General features: G+C 44.9%; 1 pseudogene; it reads right to left on the bottom strand.

Annotated features, from left to right (window-relative positions):
- Positions 1–395: 395 nt before the first annotated feature.
- LOC144685077 (alpha-1,3-mannosyl-glycoprotein 4-beta-N-acetylglucosaminyltransferase C-like) lies at positions 396–20,802 on the bottom strand (annotated as a pseudogene).
- Positions 20,803–27,902: the final 7,100 nt, after the last annotated feature.

The raw sequence follows: 27,902 nt of genomic DNA, 5'->3' as shown, positions 1-27,902 counted from the left end.
TTAAAGCACAGAAGGTTGCCATTTAACCCATACCTGTGAACAGAACAGTTCAAAATTATTTCAAATGTCCTGCATTCTTCAAACTAGGGGCCTCGGGATCTTTTATGTCCACCTGAGAGGCCAGACGAGGCCTCGCTTTAGCAAGTCATCTAAAAGACAGCATCACCAGCAGTGCAGCACTCCCTCAGTACTGCACAGGAATATCAGCCTGGATTACAGGATCATGTCTCTGGAGTTGGGCTTGAACCCTCAATCTGCTGACTCAGAGGTAAGAGTGCTATCCACTGAGACTCTGGGAATACAATCCTGTCCATGAAATTGAAATTGCAACATTACAATCTCTTGGGACAACACATGGCAAGGCAGAAGGATCCCATAAATAGGGAATAAGAACATTATTTCTCCTTTTCAATCCAAATATTCACCTTAGAAATGATAAGCCATTCTATCTGATCTTCAGTCACCACCACTCGTACACAATCAATTGGTTCAGGGGTCTGAGTCATAACATTCTCCATTTCAAACTTTCCTGCTTTGAATATACCAAGTTCTCTATAAGATTTGCAGTTCTGATGATTGCTTTCTAGCACCTTGTCTCTGCCCATCTGCAGGACCCCAGAACGGAGAATATCCCCTTTGTGTCCAGGAGATCCAGTCCAAATGCAGATTTTTATTATTTTAACCGAGTGCTCGAGGATGGTGAGAAAGTAGTTTCCCTCCTTTGGGGACTTGCTCCAGAATTGACCAACTCCAAATTCATAAGCCTTGACAGGCAAATGCTGCTCATAAACTAGGATATCAGTGAAAACCAGCGCAGGAGGGTTGTCAGGCACACCGCCGATATCCTCCTGGAAGTCATCCTCCTTCAGCTTGTTGTGCCTCCCTTTAAATGATGAGTAGGTGCCCATGTGTTGGAAGAGAGATGGCTTAAACCTTATCTCGTTGGGTTGGGCCTTGACTCTGTGGAAATGCTCCAGCAGCCAAGTTGCAAGGCATCTCATCATAAAACATCAGCAGGAACCTGGCCAGCTTTGGGAGATCGAGGGCGTGGTAGAGCTTCCCAATGTAACCCAGCTTCGAGAAGGTTAGAGTTGTCCAGGGTGAGCTCGTAGCCAAGGCGATAAACTTCTGCATGGAGGAGAGGAAGTTTTGCGCACACAAAACATCGCCCTCCAACATTAAGCAGTAATCAGACAGGTCAGAACAAAAGTTGACCAGGAAAGCATAATCCACATTCTGCTTTGACCTGAACTGGACTCTTTCTGGAGGATCATTGTCATTTCTTTTGAGACCCTCTCTAATGTGGGGTAAAGGTGCTTTGGACATTGAATGATAAGTAGGCGTCCTGCATTGATATGCGATGCAAACTTGGCTTTGATCTCTGCAGCAGTCTTTAAGTTCCAGGACACAGTGAAGTGAGCAAGGTAAATCACCACCGCCATCTGCTCCAGCTCTTTGAAGCTAGACTTCTCAAAAATGGACTGGACTGTGTCCATCAGGTAGGTTTCTGTGCCTCGTCTGACTGATGAGATCCCTATTGACAAGTATTCTTGAGAGACCAAAACAAAATTACAAGTTTCAGATTTTTAAAAAAACAACACTCTTGTTTGGAAACCTAAGAAAGAAAACACATGAGGAGAGAACTTGCTGGGAAAATAATAGAGTTTAATGGAGCTGTTATTAATGTGTAAGTCACCTAACAACTTCAGACAAGGGAGAGATATGCTATGCGTTGTGAATTGCTACACATTGCTGGGTGATTTGCACACTCTGCCTTTAGCCCTCAGTCCGCCCTTGCACTTCATGAAATTGTGTATTAATTACCCATTAAACATGCTGCAGCTAGCAAGGGATGGTCTTTAATTGTGTAATGACCGTTTTAACAAGGGGATTTATCTTCCTACAAATCCACTCAATCTCTTTGGTCCAGAAAAAGAACAATTTGAACTGTTCAATTCCATTCCTACATGTACGAAATCGTTTAGAGATCTTTAAAATTTAAATTCTTTATTTTTTTCCATTCTGTCTCTTTTCTCTCTCTCTCTCTATTAATTCAATCTTTCTTTCCCTCACTTTATTTCTCTTTCTGGACTTGATTTAATTTTAATTCACCCAATTTCCTTCTTTGTTGTTGGTCTGTTTCTCTCTTAAGCTTAAATCCCATTGGCTAAAGTGATAGACTATTGGCCCCGTTGTTCGCTGAGGTACCAAATGCCCTCACTGCACTGTTATGTGCTCACACTCCCAGCAAGTTTTGGGGCAAAAACATTTAAAGCTTAAGGAAGCATGAAAAAGTCTAACTAATGGGGCACATCATGAGATGCCCCACTCCAGCAAAACCTGGGCCAATATTTCCTGTATGTCATGAAATGTTGAGAAGATAGTGAGAGTATTATGTTCCCAACATCTCGGCTTCAACTCACCCAAAATTCTGCCACCAACTTCCCAAGGCCTCTTCCCTCATCACCCCTGTTTTAACCAATCTCCATTGACTCCATGTCCGACATCCCTCAATATTAAAATACTCATCCTAGAGTTCAAATCCCTCCATGACCTTGACCCTTTCTACTTCTGTAACTTAGAACTTAGTGCCTAGGGAGCTGAAGACATGGCTGCCGATGGAGGAGTGACGAAAATTGGGGATGGAAAAGCAGCTAGAATTAGAGAAGTGCAGATATCTCAGAAGGTTGTGTGTGGTCATGTAGGTCAGTGAACTACAGGGGTGATGGTTGAATGGGGGTTAGAATTTGTGCAGCAGGGTCTGGAATGAGCTCGGGTTTTTTGTACGTAGAAGATGGGAAGTTGGTCAGGAGAGTATTGGAATAGTCAGGACAGACCCCTTGCTGGACCGCTTAGTCAATGATCGAAGGAAGGAACTTAATGTTCCAATAACCTACTCTCACTCCAGTTTCATAAATTGTTTCTAAAAGAGGAAAAAACTATCAAAGTGAAGGAGTTGCAAACAAGAAGCAGATCAATGGGGAGAATTTTCTCCCCGTCGGGTGGGGTTGGGCGGGAGCAGCCAATTAAGGCCCATCGAGCGTGACACGCACCCAGAAGCGCTGAGTGCTCTCTGTGCGGGTGGAGAGAGGAGGCTGAGTCGGGGCCTACGCTCTTTCGCGCATGCGCACAATAGAGCGCAGAAATCTCCCTGAGGCACTGAGCTACCTCAGGGAGATCAGTTTGAGTTTCAAAAATTTTAATAAAGAAAAAGAAAAAAATTTAGGACATGTCCCCTCATGGGAAAGTGTCACATGAGCTGCGACATGTCTATGACTTTTAATGAAAATCCTATTTCACTTATAAATCATTCACGAAACCTCATCCCACCCGTGGATGAGGTTTCATGAAAAATGCGAAAGCCACCTGGGCTCTTCGCCTGACAGCTATGTTAAATTCGTTTTTAAAAGGCCTTAATAGGCCTTTGACAGTTCGGCAGGCGTGCAACCAACTCCGGCGCGCGCCCGCCGAACTGAAAATCGGAACGGCGCGCAGTGACGTCAGGACACACGCCTGACGTCACCGCGCATCATTTTACACATCAGCGAGCGGGCCCCACCCCCGCTCGCCAAGCCAAAGATTCTGGCCAATGTTTCAGGGCTGGATCAGTGTACAGGGACATAAGGCTGAATGGACTACATATACGGTATGATGGTGTAGTGAAGGAGTAGTGGCGGTGGTGCAGAACAGTCTTTTGGACTTAAACGTTAACTCTGTTTCTCTCTCCACAGATGCTGCCAGACCTGCTGAGTTTTTTCAGCCCTTCCTGTTTTCATTTTATATTATATATGGTGGTATAGTGATTATAATACTGGACTAGTAATCCAGAATATAGACAAATCATTCAGAGAACGTGAGGCGACTTGATTGAAACATAAAAGATCCTGAGAGGTCTTGACAGGGTGGATGTGGAGAGGACGTTTTCTTTTGTGGGAGAATCTAGAACTAGGGGTCACTGACTAAAAATAAGGGGGTCGCCCATTTAAAACAGAGATGAGGAGAAATTTTTTCACTCGGAGGGTCATGAGTCTTTGCAACTCTCTTCCTGAAAAGGTGGAGGAAGCAGAGTCTTTGAATATTTTTAAGGCAGAGGTGGATAGATTCTTGGTAAGCAAGGGGGTGATAGGTTATCAGCAGTAGGTGGGATGCAGATTTCAGGTTACTATCTGATCAGCCATGATCTTATTAAAAAGCGAAGCAGGCTCTAGGGGCTAAATTACCTACTCCTACTCCTTGCTCGTTTGTTCGCATTAGTTCAACTCCCACTGTGGGCAGTTTGAGAATTTGAATTCAGTCTAAAAAACAATGGAAATCAAAAGCTGGGATCAGTAAAAGTGACCATGAAGCATATTATCTAAATGGCGTGAGATTGCAGAGCTCCTAGTGCATGAACCACAAAAGGCTAGTATGCAAGTACAGCACAGAATGTTATCATTTATTGCGAGAGGAATTGAATACAGAAGTAGAGAGGTTATGCTTCAGTTGGTGAGACCACATCTAGAGTATTGTGTACAGTTTTGGTCTCCTTATTTAAGGAAGGATGTAAATACATTGGAAGCAGTTCACGGAAGGTTTACTAGGCTAATACTTGGATTGGGCAGGTTGTCTTATGAGGAAAGGTTAGACAGGTTAGTTTCGAAGAGTAAGAGGCGGTTTGATTGAAACATATAAGATCCTGAGGGGTCTTGTCTGGGCCAATGTGGAGAGGATGTTTCCTCTTGAGGGAGAATCTGGAACTAGGGACCACTGTTTAAAAAGGGGTTGTCCATTTAGGACAGAAATGAAAAGAAATGTTTTCTCTCAGAGGGTTGTGAGCCTTTGGAACTTTCTTCCTCTAAAGACGGTGGAAGCAGAGTCTTTGAATATTTTTAAAGTAGATGTAGATAGATTCTTGATAAACAAGGAGGTGAAAGGTTATGGGGGGGTGGGTAGGCAGGAGTGTGGAGATGAGGTTACAATCAGATCAGCCATGATCTTATTGAATGGCAGAACAGGCTCGAAGGGCCGAATGGCCTACTCCTGCTCCTAATTCGTATGTTCGTATGAAGCTGTTGGATTGTTGTAGAAACCCAATGTGTTCAGTAATATGCTTTGGGGAAGGAAACCTGCTGTCCTTACCTGGCCTCAGCCTCTATGTGACTCCAGGCCACACCAATGTGGTTGGCTCTGAAGGGACCTAGTGAAATATTGGGTGATACCATGAAAGATAAAAACACCTTGCGGGTGATGCCAACATCTCCATGAGAATGAATAATCTTTTAAAACAAAGGGGGGGAGGGATGTGTTTGTCCGAGGGTTTGAAGGGAAGCAGCCTAAATTCAACTCTCTGGGAATTCAATGACGAGATAGGTGATGGCTGGTGACGCAGCTTACAGGTGGCAGAAGTAAGGAAAGAAATGGACTGGAGAAGTCTGGCCTACGTTCTTGTTGCATTTTATCGTAGATTAAATTAAGCCTACAAAATAACTGGGTGGGAGAAGTAAAATTTCCCATGAAAATTCTGCATATTCTCACTTCTACTCTTAGGAGCGGTTCCTGCTAAATACACGTAAGAAATATTCAATGGTTGGGAGAACACCATCTTCTCTGTTGAATTCCACCACTGTTGTTTGCATATTTTCCCCAGTTCTCTGCATTTATTTTGTTCATTCCAAACAATGTCCTGAAATTGAGGATTGTAAAGTTAATGGAAATGCATAAGACTCAAATCTTTGTCAAGGAATGACACTTGCCAAAGCCAGAATAAAGCTGGAATCCTGTGACATCTATGTAGAAAGAACTTGCATTTCTATAGTGCCTGTCACTACCTCAGGATGGCCCAAAGCGTTTACAGGCAATGAAGAACTTTTTGAAGTGTGGTCTCCATTGTACTCTTGGAAATTCAGCTGCCAATTTACACACAGCAAGCTCCCACAGCAATGTGACAATGACCAGACAACCTGTTTGTGTGACGTTAGTTGAGGAATAAATATTGGCCAGGACACCAGGGAGAATTCTCTTGCTCTTCTGCAGTTTACATACACCTGAGAGGGCAGATGGAGCCTTTGTTAAATGTTCCCCCTGAAAGACAGCACTTCCAACCATGCAGTATTCCCTCAGTTCCAAATTCTATATGTATGATATTCTCAGGCCTTCTTTATATAGTACAAGACTCACTCTCTCTGATCGCGTACAGTAGTACAGCATATCCAATCTGCCAGTGTTAATAACACAGCTTATTGGAAGAAGACAGAGAGAAAAAATAGGAAAAAGAATAACTTTAACGATAATCTTTTGGTAGTACAGAACCTCAATATTGCCAAAAGAAGAGACATGTCGAAGCTTTTCATCTTGCACTCCTCAGGACACTTCGCAAGAATACCAATATAAGGGGAAAACAACAATTTATACTGTATGCGAAGAGAGTGCTGATTGTTTGGTAAGTGGAAACTGATTGGTAGAGACGTTGCCATGGAGAATGCAGCAGTAATGGTGACTAACAATTAACTGCCATGCATTGTTCAAAATTTAAACCAGGCAGCTTGACCCTGATTGGGCAAGGCATTGTCCTGAGGAATGAGTCAGCGAATGGCTGTCACTTATTTTGTTTAGCTGAAACAGGTGCAATGTGCGTACATGTTGTTTCTGTCTCTCTTTTGGGCAAAACTATTTATGTTTCTAGTAATAAGCTCACCAACTGTGGTTGGATATATTCCTAGAGGTTTCCCTGTATCACCTCCCACCTTCAAACTTTTGCTCACCATCTCCAATTGTTTTGTAACTTATGACTGGATCTGATGCCAACGCAACACAACTGCTAGGTGGTGCACTGCTCACACATGCGCAAATGCTGTGTGTTTGATTGAAACGTCACTGCCAGCAACAGTTCAGGCAATTGCCAGTAAGAAAGATGGCGCTGTTCAATTGTTCACAGTCAAGAAACACAAATTACACTGTGTGTTAACACAAGACCTTGTGACTAAGTCAAGAGTGCTCCCAACTGTGGCACAGCCAACACTCTGATCATTAATAATTTATTGGGCTGAATTAGATTTTGTTTATTTGTTAGAAACTAAACAAAATACAAAAACGACTGAGAAATAAATGCACAAAACAGCAAGAAAATCCAGTTTTACAAAAGTGCCCTGAAATGATTGGCAGGAAAATCAGCACTTTCAGCCAATGAGTCGGAATGTGGTTTGGCAACCAGATATTTGTACAAAATAACTTCAGCAAGACTCAAACCTGCAACCCTTGGATAACGTCGTGAAGCCTTATCCATTAGGGCCACGCAGCTACTTTTGAATCACTTAATGGGTACGGTATCTGGCTTCATGCTTCGCCAATGATGTGGAATAACTTAAAAGCAAAATACTGCGGATTCTGGAAATCTGAGACAAAAACAGAAAATGTTGGAAAAACTCAGCAGGTCTAACAGCGTCTGTGGAGAGAAAAAGAGAGTTAACATTTCGAGACCGTATGACTCTTCTTCAGAACTCTCTGATTCTTCTTCAGAATGACATCATCTGTGCGTGCAAAAATCGATACTGGCAGTTTTCCAACCTGGAAATGATTTGAAACGATGTCAGCAATTGCTCCACACACACAGGAATCACTGCGCATGTGGCCATTTTTAATGTCACCCGACACCTCAACAGCAGTGTCAACACACACACCATAACTTTTTAAAAATGTATTCAAAGAAAATGGTAAAAAAGCACAGTAAAGTTAGCAATGTCATCCCCCTTGCCTTTCTCCGCTCTGTACTTGCTTATAACCTGATACATCTCTAACCTTTTCTAGTTCTGACAATAGGCCATTGGCCTGAAATGTTAACTCAGTTTGTCTCTCCATGCTGCTGCCTGACCTGTTGGGTATTCCCAGCATTTCCTGTTTTCATTCCAGATTTCCAGCACCCGCGGTATTTTGCTTTCGGTACTCAGTAATCAGGACACACACGCCCCATGGTTTTCCTTCCATTTTACTGAAGCCAAAATAGTTAGGAATCAGAACTCGTGATATACGCTCCTTCCTGTCAAGCTTCATGCTACATGTGCAAATTTGTAAATTCGTGGAATCATAGGCACAAGAGTATTTGGTCCATCATACCTGTGCCGGCTCTTTGAAAGAGCTATCCAATTAGTCTGACTCACCCCTACTCTACATCTAAAGCCCTTTTCCTTTTCCAGTGTTTCTCAAGACCCCCAGAGCTCTCTACAACTGAAGAAGTTTTCTTCACCTCATTTTTGGTCTGTTGGTAGACTAGTTGATAGGGGTTAATTTGCTGTGATTAGTACACTGCTGCCCCTACCTGATCTGACCCACTCCTGACTCCAACCTCCAACTCCAACTCTACATAACCGACCATTAATGTCCTTAGGGTAGCCAGGGATGGATAATAAAAACTGCCCTGACAGTATTGGCCATATCTCAAAAAACAAAGAAGAAACATTTGGTAATGAAATTGTGTTCCACAGTGTCACTGGTGCTGAAAGTATTGTTTCACTCCTTTGAACGTCACTGTAACTGAGTGGCTAGTATGCTTGTCTCTGAGTAAGAAGGCTGTGGTTCAAATCCCACTCCAGGAACTGAGCTCAAAAATCTAGGTTGACATCCCAGTGCGGTGGTGTGAAAGTGTTGCACTACCAGAGGTGCGGTCTTTTAGGTGAGATGTTTAAACCAAGGCCCTCCTCGTAGCCAGCTCCTCCACAAGAAGTCAGCAGCAAATTCTGCATGAGGAGTGGATCTCCCTGTTAGGCACACAGGCTGATTGAAACACATGCTACTGCTGGTTTACTGCTTGGCCCCCTGCAATGAATCTGCCACTGGGCTGCACATTACAATCATTCCAACGAAGAATCATTTACGGCACAGAAGGAGACCGTACGGCTCTCTGTAGAGCAACCCAGACACTCTCATTCCCCCCACTCTATCCCTGCGACCCTGCAAGTTTATTTCCCTCAAGTGACCATCCAATTTCCTTCTGAAATCATGGGTCACCACTGCTTTCAACACCCTCTTGGGAGTGAGCTCCAAGCCATTATCACTTGCTGCGTGAAGGGGTTCTTCCTCTCCATCCCATGCCCAAAGCCTTAAATCTCTGTCCCCTGGACCTTGTACCATCAGCTAAAGAGATCATTTTTTTTGCTTTTTCTACCTTATCTAAGCCTGTCACAATCTTGTACACCTCTATCAAATCTCCCCTCACTCTCCTATGCGTCAAGGCAAATAACCCCAGCTTCTCCAACCTAACCTTATGGTGAAATTCCCTTATCCCTGGAACCATTCTTGTAAGCCTCCTCTGCGCCCACACATTCTTCCTAAAGTGTGGCAACGAGAACGGGAAGCAATACTCTAGTTGTGACTTAACCAGGGGTTCATAATGACTCAGCGTAACTTCCCTGCTTGTGTCCTCAACACCTCTATTTATGAAACCCAAGGTTCCGTTTGTGTGTTGCCTGCCCCAGGGGGGGTACCAGGCATGGGGTAATCACAAATTGTGACGCCCTGAAATTGGGAGAACTAAAACTTCTCCTTTTGTCTTTTTTTTTAAAAGAGGGACATCTCATGGGATTCTCAGGGATCAGAATGGTTAGGAAGTGTCAGTACAGAGCGTTCTGTGTACGCATCTAACTGCACAAGAAGGTTAAAGACTAATTCCTCACCATCACCCCACATCCCCCGCCCCCCACACCCCCACCACCACCCAACCCTCCCCCCCACATCGGAAGGTGTGCATCAGGAGGAACAGTGGGTGCCGCTGCCTGTGCTTTTCCAACCCTTCAAATTAATGTCCATGATTTTCCTCACAGAATCAGCAGCGTACCCAACAAAAACTTGCATTTATACGGCACCTTTAATGCAGTAAAACATTCCAAGACGTTTCACAGAATTTGACACTGAGCTACAAAAAGAGATATTTTGAGGTGACCAAAAGCTGGTCAGAAGCTTTTGTCAGAAGAAAGAGATTTGTTTTAAGAAGCATCTTAAAGGAAAAGAGAGAGGTTAGAGAGGTGGAGAGGCGCAGTGTGAGAATTCCAGAGCTTCAGGCTCAGGAAGCTGAAGGCAGTGGTGCAGCGATTAAAACTGGGGACGCGCAAGAGGCCAGAATTGGAGTAAGTGCCGAGAACACAGCGTGTTGTAGGGCTGGAAGAGATTACAAAGATAGCCCACATCTAAAAAGACAGATATAGGGGAAAGAATTCAGAGAATGGACACAAATATTATTATGGTTATTATTTAATGTCGGCCTTGGCCGCTGGTAGCACTCTCGCCTCAGAAGTTTCTCGTTTATTGATTCTGCTTCCATCATTGATTCTGTGCAGGATTCCATACATTAACAACCCCTTTTTAAAAAATACAATTCGCCTACCTTTGTTCTTTGTCTTTTAACCTCTTAAACTTCTCTATTCTAAAGAACTGAGCCCTATTCTCCTTATATCTGAAACCTCTCATCCTTGATATCATCTTAATAAATCTCCTCTGTGTTGTTTCCATGGCCTTGACATTCTTCCTATTGCAATCTGTTGTGAAGATGAACCTGCACATTACTTGGCCTGTGAGATGGATTCATGCTAAACACAAAGGCTGTATAGTTTCTGTTTTGGGTGCAATCGATAAAATCATCCCTCAGCCAGTGCCATCAGACAGTGTAATAGGACGCAACTAAGAAAGGTAACCTGGTAACCTAGTATTGCAGCTGAAAACAGGTTTATCAACAAAAGTAAGCATTTTTAACAAGGGTAAACAGTCCACTGTCTGAATACTTTGACTTGAGGTCACTGAGAATGGCTTTAGCAAAAAAAAACTACACTGAACCATCAAATAGTTTTGTTGGTGTACACTACTTAGTTTCTTAATGCATTAAATAAGACCCAAAATCACCGACCTCTACATAGCCATACCCCAGAGGTACCCCTTCCACCCCCGCAAAATGTGCCACGGGAGCCCTTGGAAGTTCCGTCATTTGGAAGTTTGGACTTCCAATGGGCAATGTCTCTGCGTCGGAACCCTCCGGAAATGTCTCCAACTCTGAATTAGATTCAGAGACTTTGGAGGGTTCCAACTCACTTACCAGAGTAGTTACCCAGGAAGACAGGAAAAAAAAACAGCTCTAATTCCTGGGTAACGATACTACTGATACCCCCTTGACTCCCCACTGGTACCCCGAACTCACCCTGCCGCAGACTAACTCCCCGACTCCCCAACTAACCCCCTCCCCGCCTCCCCCACCGACCATCTGGTTCGCCCCCAACTCCCCGCCAGCCCTACTACCACCCTAACCTCACCCCTCCCCCCAGACTTCTCCCAGACTCCCCACCCCAACCCACCCTACCCCCTCATCCACCTCTCTTACACACTTACCTTCTCCCCATAGCTTCTCAAAGTGGCTTTGGGACCTTTTAATTTATCAGAATACGGCAGCTAGTGTCATAAAAAGTGGGCATGCCTTCCATGATGATTCTCTCTGCTGCCCACTGCGAGGATTGCTGCACTACCCTGATTTTGGCAGGACCCTCCATTGGAAGGCAGGCCCCAAAAATTGTAGGCAGGTAAGTAGATAACATTTTGTGTGATCTGTTTCCGGCTCAGATCGGAAGCCCTGGGCCTATTTGGAGTCCTTACGGCACAGAAGGAAGTCTTTCGGTCCAGGTCGACTCTCAGTAGAGCAATCCTATCAGTCCTATTCCCCTGCTCTATCCCCTTAGCCCTGCAAGTTTATTTCTCTCAAGTGCCTATCCGATTTCCTTTTGAAATCATTCTTCATCTCTCCTTCCATCGCTCTCATGAGGAGGCCATTGTCACTCGCTACATAAAAAGTTTCTTCCTCACATCCACCTGCAACTCTTGGGCCAGGATTTTCCTGTGGTCAGGTGGGCTCGGTGGGAGCGAGCGGGTGCGGCCGCGATTCAGGCCACCGCCCAAGATTGAGCCGTGACCGCCATTTCACGCTGGCTGAATCGCGTGCTGCGGCGCTCAGCGCTGCCTGTGTGGGGGAGGGGAGGAGGACAAGTGCAGAAGTTCACACATACACGTGGGTGCGCGCAGTAAAAAGCTCCCTGGGGCACAGAGCTGCCTCGGGAAGCTGAAGCTTTCCGAACGCATAAAATAAAGAATTTAACCGTGTTAATAACATGTCCTCTCACGTGACTCTGTCACATAAGCAGGGAGACGTTACAAATTAGTTCGAAAATTTTTTATTTTTTTTTATATCACTGATCGGAACCTCATCCCGCCCATAGATGAGGTTTCATAAAAAATCCAAAGGCCTCTTGGCCTTTTTGCCTGTCTGCCAACCGTAAGGTTCTAGTTTAATTAGAACTTTAATGGTTTTAATCGGCCTGTTAATTATTGGCAGGTGGGCTGCCAACTCCCACGCGCGTCCGCCAACCAAAATATCGCGTGAATTTTACAATCGTTCGGGTCGGGTGCACACCCGCCTGACAAGCGCAATATTCTGCCCTTGTTCAAAACCTTAAATCTGTGCCCCCTAGTAGATCCCCTTGTACCATCAGCTAATGGAAACAGCTTTTCTTTGTCTACCTTATCTAAACCTGTCATAATCTTGTATACCCCTCAGTCAAATTTCCCCTCAAACTCCTTTGCTCCAAGCAGGACAACCCCCAGCTTCTCTAACCTAACCTTGTAGCTAAAATCCCCCAGCCCAGGAACCAGTCTGGTAAATCTCCCCTGCACCTTCTCAATGACTGTAACTTTCCTGCTTTTGTGCTCAACACCTCTACTTATGAAACCCAAGATTTTGACATTAAAAGCTTTTAAAACTTATACAAAAGCAAAACAAAAGTGCAGACACTGGAAATCTGAAGTACAAATAGAGAATAATGGAAATGTTTGGCAGATGAGGCAGCCTCTGTGGAGAGAGAAACAGAGTTAATGTTTCAGATCTGTGACCCTTAATTAGAACTAGACCTGAAACATTAACTCTGTTTCTCTCTCCACAGATGTTGCCAGACCTACTGTATATTTCCAGCATTTTCCATCTTTTAATTCAACTTTTAATATGTGCCCACCTATGCCTGTAAGAAAATGAGTATAATTTCAAGGTCCTTTGCTAACCAGTAGAATCAACAAAATCTCGCAATGTCGACCTGGGGGCATGACCAATTTTGAGGGTGGGACCTGACCCGGGTGAAATGAACTTTGACCCAGCTGGAAAGATCATGAATAACGTGAGTGGAAGTGGTTTTTGGGTGTAAATCACTTGTGCTTAAAATTTTCCCAATCTTTTGCATGAGTTTGATCAATTTTGCCTGGATTGAGTTGAAATTAGTAATGGAAGCTTAACCCCAAAGCATTTATATCTTCACTAGCACATCTCCTGTGTTGTTGCTCAGATTGAGTCAGACATTATATTATTAACAAGGGGGTGGCTGTAGTTGGTGGTGGTTCAGGAATAGAGAAGACACACAACTCCAGTGAAAGAATTTTCTAAAAAGACCATAAGACGTAGGAGCAGAAGTAGGCCATTTGGCCCATCGAGTCTGCTCTGCCATTCAATGAGATCATGGCGGATCTGATAATCCTCAACTCCACTTTCCTGCCTTTTCCCCATAACCCTTGATTCCCTTACTGATTAAAAATCTGCCTATCTCAGCCTTGAATATACTTAACGACCCAGCCTCTACAGCCCTCTGCGATAAAGAATTCCACAGATTGACTATTCTCTGAGAGAAGAAATTCCTCCTCATCTCTGTTTTAAATGGGTGCCCCCTTACTCTGAGATTATGCCCTCTGGTCCTAGACTCTGCCACAAGGGGAAACAATCTCTCAGCATCTACCGTGTCAAGCCCCCTAAGAATCTTATATGTTTCAAGAAGGCCGCCTCTCATTCTTCTAAACTCCAATGAGTACAGGCCCAACCTACTCAACCCTTCCTCATAAGAAAATCTCCCCATACCTGGGATCAACCTGGTGAACCTTCTCTCAACTGCCTCCAATGCCAGTATATCTTTCCTTAAATAAGGGGACCAAAACTGTTCACAGTATTCTAGGTGTGGTCTAAATAGTGCCTTGTATAGTTTTAGCAAGACTTCCCTATTTTCACACTCCATTTCCTTTGAAATAAAGGCCAACGTACCATTTGCCTTCCCTGTTACGTGTTGACCTTGTATGCCAGCTTTTTGGGATTCATGCATGAGGACCCCCAAATCCCTCTGCACTGTAGCTTTCTGCAGTCTTTCTCCATTTAAATAATATTCAGCTCCTCTATTCTTCCTGCCAAAGACAGACGTAGCGGGAAGAGTAGACCCTCCCCCTCCTCATTATGTTTTTATGTGACTTTATGTAGCAAGATCTGTTCAGCTTCCTGAAAAAACTATGCACTTAAAGTGAATTGTGTAGATTTTTTTACTTGTTCATGGAATGTGGGCGTTGGTGGCTACTCCAGCATTTGTTGCCTATTCCTAATTGCCTTTGAGAAAGTGGTGGCGTGCTGCCTTCTTGAACCGCTGCAGTCCATCGGGTGCAGATGCACCTATAGTGCTACTGGGAAGGGATTCCAGGAATTTTGATCTCCCAGTGATGAAGGGATGGGATGTATTTCCAAAGTCGTGCTGGTCTGTGAGACTGGTAGAGGAAATTGATAATTGTGTTGTACCCATGTGTTTTTAAATACACCTTAATACTTAAAGTATTTTAATTATTGATTTTGTCTAAATGACTGCAACTTGGGGCTACATGTCAAGCCCAGACATTCTCTGGGTAACTACCAGGTTTGCTGCCACAAGGCTGATAACCCGAGTGGCAGTAACAGGACAGTGCTGGAATAACTCATGCTGTAGTGTCACCATGCTTCTGTCATTAGAGTTTTCTAGTAGTGTATCATGTCCAGACATGTAAGTTGACTCATACCATCCCCCCCAGCAGCCTCCTTGGAATCCCTAGAACTGTCAAACATAGATCAGATCCCTTAGAACTTACTATGAGGAAGGGCATTGTTTCGGGGTTTCACCTGTACTTAATGTTACTGTCCTGTGAGCAGGGTAAGGATTAGAAATTGAGCCGAAGGGACGAAATTTGAGATGCTGTGCATGGTTTTAAGGTGTTCCTTGCACTTGTTAAATTTGCACAATGTAGAGATTTTCAAATCACTATTTTCCCTGATGATGTTTGTAATTGTCCTTTTAAGGGCAGGGATTTTGCCCTTGGCGGGGGTGCTCGGCGGGGGCGGGCAGGGGCAGTCGGGAAGCCCCCCCCCCCCCCCGCCCGCAATCGTCTCCACACCGCGATTTTGCATGGGCGGGCCAATTAAGGCCCTCCCTGCATGGATCACGAACGGCAGTGCTGAGCGCTGCCTGTGCGGGCGGGGTGGGGGGAGGAGGGAGAGCCGGGCCTTGCACACAGTCCGTGCACACGCGCAAGAGCGCTTCAATCTCCGTGCCTCAGGGAGATTGAAGCGCTTTTTAAAAAAATTAATAAAGACAGTAAAAATGTAATAAAACATGTCCCCTCGTGTGACTCTGTCGGTGGCCTGGTGGACAGGCTGAACCAGTCAGAGCGGCACTGCAGCACCAGCTCCTGCTCAGGCCGGATACTGCTGCTGCCGGGCCAGGGGGGGTGGGGGGGTGGGCTCTGATCAGATTGAAGTACAGAAACAGAACTGCTCTTGGCTATTTGGTACTCTCACATGAGCAGAGACATGTTTTTAATTCCAAAATAAAGTTTTTATTTAATGTTTATTAGCTTTAGGAAACGTCATCCCGCTCGTGGATGTGGTTTCTTAAAAAATGTAACGGCCACTTGGCCTTTTCGCCTGTCTGCTAACTGTTAGGTTGGACGGGCAGCGTAAATTTCAAGTTAATGAGATTGTTAATAAGTGTGAACAGGGTTTCCATTTCTGATTGTCAGGTTTCCAGCAACTGCAGTATTTTGCTCTCATATTCCATTTAAATGAGTCTTCTTGGTATCAGTGCTGGTAAAGATATAAGCATTAAACACAATGACTGGATGTCTGTTCTGACACTATGGTTCAAAAAGCCTCTGGTATCGGTGTGTGGTCGGGGAGACCAAAAGAGAGATAATCCCTTCTACATAATGAGCTGTTACTTTCCGTAATTGCACCTGCCCCTGAATAGTCCCCCACATGTTGATCCATCGCAGAGCAGCCTCCAGCAGTTGCCAGAAGAACTGAAGACTGGATATCCTATAAGCAATCATATGTCACTGTGACCATTTGACCTAGTCAAATTTCAGCAATTACTGATAACATCCTCTGCACACACCACGTTACCAAAAAAATCAAAAGGCTGAAGAGCTAAAATAGAAAGGTTGCAGAGATATTCCTATTGAGGGATTAAAGGATTAAATCACAGGACAGGGACACATAAAGCTCCTCATGGTGATTACCTCAGAGTCATTCATTGGCTGGGTGATTTCTCAACGGCCTCATTGTTGGTAGGATCTTTCCCCTGGCTGGGAATTCAGGGTCATGGTCTCAGCATAAGGTGCCGGCCATTTATGAACAAGATGATTTCTTCACTCAAAGCATTGTGGTTCTTCGGAATTTTCTACCAAAGTACTGTGGATGCCCAGTCTTTGAGCTTGAAGTAAAACACCTCATCTTTTCTTTAGCCGTGATCTTCAGCCTTTTGGGCTCAACATTGCATTCAACAATTTCAGGTTATAGTTGTTGCTCCCAATTTTTCAGACAGCAGTTGCTAATATTGATTCTACCATTGTCATTTACACCTCCTCTAGGGCCATCTTTTGTTTCTTTACTTGTCCCGTTTCTTTTGCCTTGCAGCATCGCCCCTTTTGTCAATTTGTGTATCAGCTGTGGCTGTTGTAGGTAGATCTCTTGTCTCTGAGTTACAAGGTTGTGAATTCAAGTCCCACTCCAGGACTTGAGCACAATATCCAGGCTGACACTCTGCTGCAGTACTGAGGGAGTGCTGCACGGTCGCAAGTGTCATCTTTTGGATCAACTGTTAAACTAAGAATGAGCAACATTCTGCCTTCTCAGGTGGATGTAAAAGATCCAAGTGTACTATTTTGAAGAGGAGTAGTGGAGTTCTTCCCAATGTCCTGGCTCCTGACTAATATTTATCCATCAATCACCATCACTAAAGCAAATTATCTGGTCATTATCACATTGCTGCTTGTGGAAGCTTGCTGTGTGCAAATTAGCTGCCACATTTCTCACATGACAATGGCGACTACACTTCAAACATATGTCATTGGCTGTAAATGCCTTGGGACATTTGGAGGTCATGAAAGGTGCTACATAAATGCAAGCTTTTCTTTTTTTTTTCTTTATTAATTCCTCTTGCTTTCCACCCTATCACAGACTTTCCCTTTTGTTCTTTCCTCCCCATCCTCCTTTCTCTGCTTCTGTACTCGCTTGAAACCTGTGACGCCTCATGTTTTCCAGTTCTGATGAAACCTCGTCGGCCTGAAATGTGAACTCTGCTTCTCTCTCCACAGGTGCTGAGCATTTCTAGTGGTTTCTGTTTATATTTCCGATTTCCAACACATTCAGTATTTTGCATTTGTTCATTCATTTACTGTTTGTGAGAGCTTGTAGCGCATAAATTGTCAACTGTGTAAAATCAATAGTGATTACACTTTAAATAGTGATTCAATGGTACTATATATTTTTTTTTAAAACTTGCATTTTTGCAGCAACATTCACAACCTCAGGATTTCTCAAAATGCTTTACAACCAATGAAGTACTTTTGAAATGTAGTCACTATTACAATGTAGAAAATGCAGCAGTCAATTTGTGCACAGAAAGCTCCCACAAACAGCAATGTAATCATGAGCAGATAAGTTGTATTTTTGCAGCTGGCTGAGGGATGAATATTGGTCAGGCCATCAGGAATAACACCCCTGTTCTTTGAAATAGAATAATGCCTTGGGATCTTTCACATGCTTCTGAGGGGCTCAGTTTAACATCTCATCCAAAAGACAGCATCAGGATTTTCAGCCTTGATTTTGTGTTCAGTTTCTGGGGTGGGATGTGACCCCAGAACTTTCTGATTCAGCAGTGACAGTGCTACCCACCGAGCCGTGACTGATAAACTAAATTCATTTCCTCTCCACCCTTAATCACAACTTAACTACGCTCAATGCACTAACCCACTTTTCTCATTTCAGATGCTGACTGACCTGTGGTGCATTTTCAACAATCCCCATTTTAATTTCAGATCTCACTTTCCTACTTTTAATTGTTTAGTTGTTTGGGAGGTGAGCTGCCTGGCTCTTCTGTTGTGTTACTTTTATGTTCTCTTACCCGGAAGCTGACTGCTTTCTCAAATTTATCAATGCTTATGCTCTTACAGAGGGTGAAGACAGCTGCCAGGAACAGGAGGCAACATAGCTTCCTGTATCGAGCACATCGGGGAAATGGTCTCCATTTCATCTCACCCGTTAGACTCCTGAAAATGAACACACAGTCACAGAAATAGTTTGCCAGAAAGGAGCAATCAAGCATAGACCAAAAAGAACAAACATGCTTTTCTACCGTGCCTTTCAAATCCTCAGGATGCCCCAAAGCATTCACAAACAATGGAGTACCTTTGAAATGTAGTCATGGAGAGCAATGTGATAATGAGCAGACAATCTGTTTTAGTGATGTTAATTGAGGGATCAGTGTTGACCAGGACATCTCTGTGAAACCGCTGCTGAAACTGTGCCCTCAACTATTCCATGCTGTCCTTGTCAGCCTCCCATCCTCCATTAACATTAGCTCTTCCAAAATTCTACTGCCTGTATCCCAATTCACAGAAAGTTCATTCACCCTTCACCCCCATGTTGTTGGCCTACATTGGCTCCTGGTCTGGCAACACCTTAAATTTAAAATTCTCATTCTCGTGTTCAAATCGCTCCATGGCCTCACCCCCTCCCTATCCCTACTAACCACATGTCCCTATGTAACCTCCTCTGTCCTTACAAACCTTTGACATCTTCACTTTCCTCCAATTCTGGCCTTTGGTACGATGACCTATTTCATTCACTTGATCATTGTTGGCCATGCCTTAAGCTCTGGAATTCCCTCGCCAAGCCTTTCTCTCTTACTAAAATCTAGTCAAGTTTTCATTTAACTTATCCGTAGCAGTAAACTGTAGTTTCTTTCAGTCTTTATCAGTAAAGCTCCCTGCTGAGGGGCGGTTCATTAAGTAGTTAGGACCAGTTTACCAAGCCTGCAGTGCCTGGCTTAGGCCAATGAAATTACAGTCAGAATAAATACAGGAGCTTTTAAGGGCACACAAGGTAAATAGCACAGAGATGGCAGCTCGTCTGAGTGCAGCGAGACCGAGTGCTAAACTCTGGAAATTTGTTAAGTGAGGGAGGAGGTGCTGTTCTGCCTGTGGTCCAACAGAGGGAGCAGGAGACAGCGAGGCTTAAGGGCTGAATTTCAGAGGCATTAATTAGGTAAACAGCTCGGTGACTGGTTGGTGAGTTTCAAGATTTTTTCTGTTAACTGGGGCAGTAGCATAAACTGGCACTGGGGAGATACAAATATTTATTAAACTGGGTAGTTCAACTAGTTAAACTCCATAGTATAACCACGGATAATCGTTGAGTAATATTTCTAATCTTGAAATCTAATTAGTTAAATAAAACACAATAAAGATAGCAGGGCAGCTGATGTGTTGCAGTTATAGAATGTGAGTATTGGTGGACATCTGTGTGATCTGTTCTATGTTGTATGTTCAGTAGGTCTCACGAAGAGGTTCTGAGTCTTGTATGGTTGAACATTAAGTGTTTATTGGGAACATAACTATGTACATATATACAGGGTATAGGCCAAGCAATGAGCTACCTCCAGACTTGCTTCTATGCAGGTCTCTGTCCAGTCCACAACTGACCCGAGTCTCAGGTTGTGTCTCTTTACATCACACTCTGGGTGGTACTGTTTCCCAGTCCCCTTGATATGCCAGATACCCTTATACTACACTGCACCCCCCACCAAGTCTTTACCCAACGTATTTACATTACAATCATGCTACTCCCTCTCCTCCACTCAACTCTCTGAATTTATAAATTCAGATGGTCTGGAGGCTTGACAGTTCTTCCAGATCTCATTCTGGTCACATTTGGAGGAGTAATAGGCTCTGTTGATTTGGGCAACCTTTGTTGATTTGGAGTTTGAATAGTATTTTGTGTTCCTGGCATTTGGTTGTCTTCTTTTGATATGCTTTTTCCGCTCCTTGGAGTTGAACCTCTCTTTGTCAACTCCGCTGCTCTGCTCAGGGACCTTGTCCCGTTCTTTCTGGAGGGAGTGTTCACTCCGTTCACTCGTGGTACAACCCCAGTTTTTGTTTTCCATGTGGTCCTCCATGATCTTTGTGGGAGTTGAAGGCATCTCTCCCTGTCGTTTAGATGTTCCTCATCAGTGGGCTCACCTTGCAGTTTGGCTTTTATCATGACTCTGTATTGTTCCATGTGTCTCCATGCTTCAATGAGGTGTACTCTGGTGAGTTGATGGTCACTAGTTCCTTGCTCCAGCATTATCTTGCAGCTTTGCATGTTGACTGGAGGTTTCGTGTCTGTGCCGTGGTGTCTGTGCCCCCAGACATGCACCCCCCCCCCCCACCCCCTTCATCAGTCAACTCCATGGTGTTTACAGGTAGTGTGACAACAGCCGTTGGAACCTACGGTTGAGGCTCATTCTTGTGTTTCTGGTCATTTCCCTTTGTGTCTTCCACTCGAGGTACAATGGTAATTATCTGAAGTTTTGGCTGGTCTGACCAAAGAGGAGATTCTGCCACCTGCAAATAAATTGGACAAACTGGCTCTGCGAAGAGTGAAGCCAATTCAGAGCTGAAGTCCCAGTCGAGAGTCTCTTTATTGATGGGCATCTAGGGAGCTTGCAGTTCCGGGTAGTTGACTTGATGTTTTCCACCATTTTAAGAAGGTTGGCAACATAAGCATCTCTACTCGAGAGAGAAAAAGATTGGTTTTGGATGACGTATGTGACTTTGAATATTTGCTTGTTGCCATGCCTTAGTGATTCGAGGATCATGCCTATGATTGGAAGTCAGATTCTTCCAGGCCTGTAGAGTGGTGTGTCTGTCGCTTGTAGCCAGAGGTGTCTCAGCCATGGTTCCTTATCCGAGAGGACTGTAACACTGGTTCCCATGAGTTGGTGAGGTGACCATTTACTGAGATGTCCGCATTTCAAAAAGAGAATCCAGGATCCTTGACCTCACCCAGGAAGCACGGTTGGATCCTTTACTGGTGTGGTACCTTAATCTTAAGAATTTGTCTTGGGATCCTCTGCCCGTCTGGGTGTCTTAGCTTTGCATAGCTTTCCAAAGTGGTTGAAGGTGGTTGAAGTTGGTTGAAGTTGAAACATTGCATTGAGATTGCTAGACTTTGCTCTCGCTTGTAAGGACATTTGGCTCCGCAGGGCTGACATGGTCGGCTACCCTCTTGTGGCTGCTTTGGGTATTGCCTTCCTTGTCCTGGAGTCTCTCTGCCCTTTTGTTGCTTTACTAGCTGGGCAGTTGGGGTTGCTCTAGCTGTACCATGGCTTGTTTTTGCCACATAGAATGGATCGGTGCTGTTGGTGGATTTCAGACTGTCTGACTATTTGGATGGCGTTTTCTACAGTCAGGTCTTCCTTGGCCTGTAAAATGTCTAAAAGGGCATCATCAGCCACTCTGACAACAATTCTGTCCCTTATGATTTCTAACTTAAGGTCACCATAGTCACATCCTTCAGTTAATCTGTATAATTTGTTTATAAAACAGTCAACCGGTTCTCCGGGCTGTTGGATATGCTTGTTGAATTTTGGTCTCTCTAAAATTTTGTTGGTTCTTACATTAAAATACGTATCAAATGATTTTAGAACGTCATCAAATTTATCTGAGGATTCATTTATTCCTTGCCTTGCAATGATGTCATTGGCTATTGGATCTACTAAATAAAGTAGGGTATTCACTTGTTCAGCTTCCGTCTTTTTATCTAATCCTGAAGCCAACCTGTATCTTGAGAATCTTTTCCACTGAAGTCCCCAATTTTGTATTTGGTGCGGCCCTTGGATCGGTCCAAATTGATCTAGTAATGTTGATTTGTTGTCCATGGTTGCTTTGAGGTTCAGGTGAGTACAGCTTTAAATGCTGTGCAGGTTTTAAAGATGGTGCCACAGCAACTGTTTTTTCAAAGAGTCTTCCTGCGCTCGTCACATTTTGCCAGGCTCCCTATTCTTTATTAACGATTTGGGGCCTTTCCTGCGATATCACAGGATTTTCAGGCATTTTACAATCGATTCCTGGCTTTGGTTGAGGTTTTTAAACCTTTTAATTCGTTTTCATTTTTTTCTTTCTTACAACGAGCTCAGCTGCCACATGGCATGGTGCCAATTCTGAACACGGTCTGGCCGTGGTGCTTTTGGAAATGTGCTGCACTGACTTTTTTTTACAGCTCTAAAGCTTTTTAGACTAGTCCTGGCTAAGAACTAAATCTTTTGCTCACCCCTGTTAGGTCCTTTGACTCTGCATTCTGTGGGCATTCACAATGGACCTTCACGAGATCTTGTGGAGTTCTCAGCTGCACAGTGGAGTTCTTTCTTCTGCCTTTCTGCTTCCAATTCAGCAATTCAGGTGATCTTCCTCTGTGTCTTCACTTCAGGTGCTTTCAGTCAGGTCAGAATGCTGCTCCTTTCATTTTCCAGCTTTTGAATTTCTGCTCCAGCTTCTCTGAGGTTCTGGGTTTTTCCATTCGCTGCCACCATGTTGTATGTTGAATTTTCAGTAGGTGTCACGAAGGGGTTCTGAGTCTTGTATGGTTAAACATTAAATGTTGTTGATAACACACAACTATGTACATATATACAGAATATAGGACAAGCTATGAGCTAACTCCATGTTTGCTTCTACACAGGTCTCTGTCCAGTCCACAACTGACCCTAGTCTCAAGTTCTGTGTTTTTTTACCTCACACTGTGGGAAATACTGTTCCCCAGTCTCACGTTAACCCTTGCTATGCCAGATACCCTTATCCGACATGATCCGTGGCAACTACATCTGCAGTAAATGTCCACAGCTCAAGGAACATTGGTTCAGAGCTGATGAGTTGGAGTCCGAGCTTCAGACACTACGATGCATCTGGGATGGGGAAAGTTACCTGGACACTTAGTTCCAGGAGGCAATCATATCCCTTCAGCTAAGTACTTCAGATTGGACTATGGTCAGGGATAGGAGGGTATGACTGTAAGAGAGGCAGACATGGGATCCAGAAGGTAGCAAGGAGAAGCTTCAGCCCTTGCAATTGTCCAACAGGTTCGAGATTCTTGCAGCTTGTCTGGACAAGAGCAGAGGCTTTTTTTTATTCTGTCACGGGATGTGGGCTTCGCTGGCTGGGCCAGCATTTATTGCCCATCCCTAATTGCCCTTGAGAAGGTGGTGGTGAGCTGCCTTCTTGAACCACTGCAGTCCATGTGGTGTAGGTACACCCACAGTACTGTTAGGGAGGGAGTTCCAGGATTTTGATCCAGCAACAGTGCAGGAACAACAATATTGTTCCAAGTCAAGATGGTGAGTGACTTGGAGGGGAACTTCCAGGTGGTGGTGTTCCCATTTATCTGCTGCCATTGTCCTTCTAGATGGTAGTGGTTGTGGGTTTGGAAGGTGCTGTCGAAGGAGCCTTGGTGAATTCCTGCAGTGCATCTTGTAGATAGTACATACTGTACTACTGTGGGTCAGTGGTGGAGGGAGTGAATGTTTGTGGATGTGGTGCCAATCAAGCGAGCTGCATTGTCCTGGATGGTATCCAGCTTCTTCAGTTTGTGGGAGCTGCACTCATCCAGGCAAGTGGGGAGTATTCCATCACACTCCTGACTTGTGTCTTATAGATGGTGGACAGGCTTTGGAGAGTCAAGAGGTGAGTTACTTGTCGCACGATTCCTAGCCTCTGAACTGCTCTTGTAACCACAGTACTTATATGGCTATTCCAGTTCAGTTTCTGATCAATGGCAACCCCCGGGATGTTGATAGTGGGGGATTCAGTGATGTTAATGGCATTGAACATCAAGGGGCTATGGTTGGATTCTCTCTTGTTGGAGATGGTCATTGCCTGACACTTGTGTGGTGCGAAAGTTACTTGCCGCTTTTCAGCCCAAGCCTGGATATTATCCAGGTCTTGCTGCATTTGGACATGGACTGCTTCAGTATCTGAGGAGTCGCGAATGGTGCTGAACATTGTGCAATCATCAGTAAACATTCCCACTTCTGACCTTATGATGGAAGGTCATTGATGAAGCAGCTGAAGATGGTTGGGCTGAGGACACAACACTGAGGAACTCCTGCAGTGATGTCCTGGAGCTGAGATGACTGACCTCCAACAACCATAACCATCTTCCTTTGTGCTAGGTATGACTCCAACTAGCGAAGAGTTTTCTTCCTGATTCCCATTGACTCCAGTTTTGCTAGGGCTCCTTGATGCCACACTCGGTCAAATGCAGCTCAGCTCCAGGACATCACTGCAGGAGTTCCTCAGTGTTGTGTCCTCAGCCCAACCATCTTCAGCTGCTTCATCAATGACCTTCCTTCCATCATAAGGTCAGAAGTGGGAATGTTTACTGATGATTGCACAATGTTCAGCACCATTCAGCACCAGTCACTCTCAACTCACCTCGGGAGTTCAGCCCTTTTGTCCATGTTTGGACCAAGATTGTAATGAGGTCAGGAGCTGAGTGGCCAAGGCGGAACCCAAACTGGGCATCAGTGAGCAGGTTCTTGCTAAGCTAGTGCCGCTTGATAGCACTGTTGATGACCACTTCCATTACTTTACTGATGATGGAGAGTAGACTGATGGGGCAGTAATTGGCCTGGTTGGATTTGTCCTGATTTTTATGTACAGGACATACCTGGGCAATTTTCCACATAGCCAGGTAGATGCCAGTGTTGTAGCTGTACTGGAACAGCTTGGCTAGGGGCGCAGCAAGTTCTGGAGCACAAGTCTTCAGTACCATTGCTGGAATATTGTCAGGGTCAATAGCCTTTGCAGTATCCAGTGCCTTCAGTCGTTTCATGATATCACATGGAGTGAATATCACATGGAGTGAATCGAATTGGCTAAAGACTGGCATCTGTGATGCTGGGGACCTCCAGTGGAGGCTGAGATGGATCATCCACTCAGCACTTCTATTTGAAGATTGTGGCAAATACTTCAGCCTTATCTTTTGCATTGATGTGCTGGGCTCCTCCATCATTGAGGGTGGGGATATTTGTGGAGCCTCCTCCTCCAGTGAGTTGTTTAATTGTCCACTGCCATTCACAACTGGATGTGGCAGGATTGCAGAGTCTGATCCGTTGGTTGTGGGATCACTTAGCCCTGTCTATCACTTGTTGCTTATGCTGTTTGGCATGCAAGTAGTCCTGTGTTGTAGCCTCACCAGGTTGACACCTCATTTTTAGGTATGCCTGGTGCTGCTCCTGGCATGCCCTCCTGCACTCTTCGTTGAACCAGGGCTGATCCCCTGGCTTGGTGCTAATGGTAGAGTGGGGGATATGCCAGGCCATGAGGTGCCAGATTGTGTTTGAGTACAATTCTGCTGCTGCTGATGGCCCACAGCGCCCCATGGATGCCTAGTCTTGAGTTGCTAGGTCCATTCAAAAGCTATCCCATTTAGCATGGTGGTAGTACCGCACAACACGACGGAGGGTATCCTCAATGTGAAGGCGGGACTTCATCTCCACAATGACTGTGCGGTGGTCACTCCTACCGATACTGTCATGGACAGCTGCATCTGTGGCAGGCAGGTTGGTGGGGATGAGGTCAAGTATGTTTTTCCCTCTTGTTGGTTCCCTCACCACCTGCTGCAGACCCAGTCTAGCAGCTGTGCCATTTAGGACTTGGCCAGCTTGGTCAGTAGTGTGTTACCCTCAGTGCTTCCTCCAAGTGATGGTCAACATGGAGGAGCACTGATTCATCAGCTGAGGGAGGGCAGTATGTGATAATCAGCAGGAGGTTTCCTTGCCCGTTTGACCTGATGACATGAGATTTCATGGGGTCCGGAGTCGATGTTGAGGACTCCCAGGGCAACTCCCTCCTGACTGTGTACCACTGTGCCACCACCTCTCCTGGGCCCATCCTGTTGGTGGGACAGGACATACCCAGGGATGGTGGTGGTGGTGTCTGGGACATTATCTGTAAGGTATGACTCCGTGAGGATGACTATGTCAGGCCATTGCTTGACTAGTCTGAGACACAACTCTCCCAATTTTGGCACTAGCCCCCAGATGTTAGTCAGGAGGACTTTGCAGGGTCAACAGGGCTGAGATTGCCGTTGTTGTTTCCGGTACCTAGGCCAATGCCAGGTGGTCCGTCCAGTTTCATTCCTTTTTTGATACTTTATTGCAACTGAGTGGCTTGCTAGGCCATTTCAGAGGGCATTTAAGAGTCAACCACATTGCTATGGGTCTGAAGTCACATGTAGGATGACAGATTACGTTCTCTGAAGGACATTAGTAAACCAGATGGGTTTTTACAAAATTCAACAATGATCTCATGCTCATCATCAGACTTTTAATTCAGGTTTTTTATTGAATTCAAATTCCACCATCTGCCATGGTGGGATTCAAACCCAGGTCCCCAGAGCATTGTCCTGGGTCTCCTAGATTACAAGTCCAGCAGCAATATCACTACAGCATGAGGAAACCAACCACTGTACTGTGGTGCAGTGGGCCATTCATGGGGCAGTAAAATGGAATGTATTTGTAGTGAAGACAGTATAGTTACAGTGATAGATACTATTCTCTGCAGCCGAGAACATGAGTCCCAAAGGCTGTGTTACCCAGTGCCAAGTTAAGGACATCGCCTTAAAGGAATGCAACGGAGGTTCACCAGGTTAATATCTGGGATGAAAACAAAAAGCTAAAAGCTACTGCGGATGCTGGAAATCCAAAACAAAAACAGAATTACCTGGAAAAACTCAGCAAGTCTGGCAGCATCGGCGGAGAAGAAATCAGTTAACGTTTCGAGCCTTCATGGCCCTTCAGCAGAACTGGAGCATAGTTAGAAGAAGGGAGAAATATAAATTGGTTTAAGGTGGGTGGGGGGGGAGGGGTGGTGGGGGGGTGCAGAGACACATTGAGAGTGTGGTGTGGTGATTGTGGAGATGAGCAGATAATCAAAAGATGTCAGAGACAAAAGGGTCAAAGAGGTGTTGAAGGTGGTGGTATTTGTCTGAGAAAAGTGCTAATTAAGAATGGAAGACAGGATATTCAAAGTACAGCTCTAGTGGGGGTGGGGTGGAAAGACTAAAGGTTTTAGTTTTAGATTTAAAAATAATGGAAATAGGTGGGGAAAGAAGAATCTATATAAATTATTGAAAAAAAAAAGCCGGGGGGTGGGGGGGGAAAGAAACGGGGTGGGGATGGGGGGAGGGGGAGTTTAAGATCTAAAGTTGTTGAATTCAATATTCAGCCCGGAGGGCTGTAAAGTGCCTAGTCGGAAGATGAGGTGCTGTTCCTCCAGTTTGCGTTGGGCTTCACTGGAACAATGCAGCAAGCCAAGGACAGACATGTTGGCAAGAGAACAGGGTGGAGTGTTAAAATGGCAAGCGACAGGGAGGTTTGGGTCTTTCTTGCGGACAGACCGCAGGTGTACCGCAAAACGGTCGCCCAGTTTGCGTTTGGTCTCTCCAATGTAGAGGAGACCGCATTGGGAGCAACGAATGCAGTAGACTAAGTTAGGGGAAATGCAAGTGAAATGCTGCTTCACTTGAAAGGAGTGTTTGGGCCCTTGGACGGTGAGGAGAGAGGAAGTGAAGGGGCAGGTGTTGCATCTTCTGCGTGGGCATGGGGAGGTGCCATAAGTGGGGGTTGAGGAGTAAGGGGTGATGGAGGAGTGGACCAGGGTATCCCGGAGGGAACGATCCCTACGGAATGCCGTCAGGGGGGGTGAAGGGAAGATGTGTTTGGTGGTGGCATCATGCTGGAGTTGGCGGAAATGGC

This window comes from Cetorhinus maximus, chromosome 9, assembly GCF_964194155.1.
Source record: "Cetorhinus maximus chromosome 9, sCetMax3.hap1.1, whole genome shotgun sequence".
In the NCBI taxonomy this organism is placed as follows: domain Eukaryota; kingdom Metazoa; phylum Chordata; class Chondrichthyes; order Lamniformes; family Cetorhinidae; genus Cetorhinus; species Cetorhinus maximus.
This window is presented reverse-complemented; position numbering and strand designations above follow the sequence as displayed.